The sequence below is a fragment of the Cystoisospora suis genome, assembly GCF_002600585.1.
Source record: "Cystoisospora suis strain Wien I chromosome Unknown contig_6083, whole genome shotgun sequence".
NCBI classification, from domain to species: Eukaryota; Apicomplexa; class Conoidasida; order Eucoccidiorida; family Sarcocystidae; genus Cystoisospora; species Cystoisospora suis.
This window is the reverse complement of record NW_027158872.1, coordinates 17,154-17,377: the sequence shown is the minus strand read 5'-3', so window position 1 is coordinate 17,377 and position 224 is coordinate 17,154.

The following is a 224-nucleotide window of genomic DNA, read 5'->3' as shown; positions in this document are numbered from 1 at the left end:
TCTATCTATCTCTGTCTGTCTGTTTATATATCTATGTAGTATATATAGATCTGCAGACTCCTACTCTGCTGGACCTGTAAGGACTGCTGTAGAGAGCAGTCTTCTCTCTACGTGCATGCATGCATATCTATACACATCTAGACGTGCATACACGCTAAATACCACAAGGCACACAGATGTTAATCATGTACAACGACCTATCTCCATATATGTATATATATATA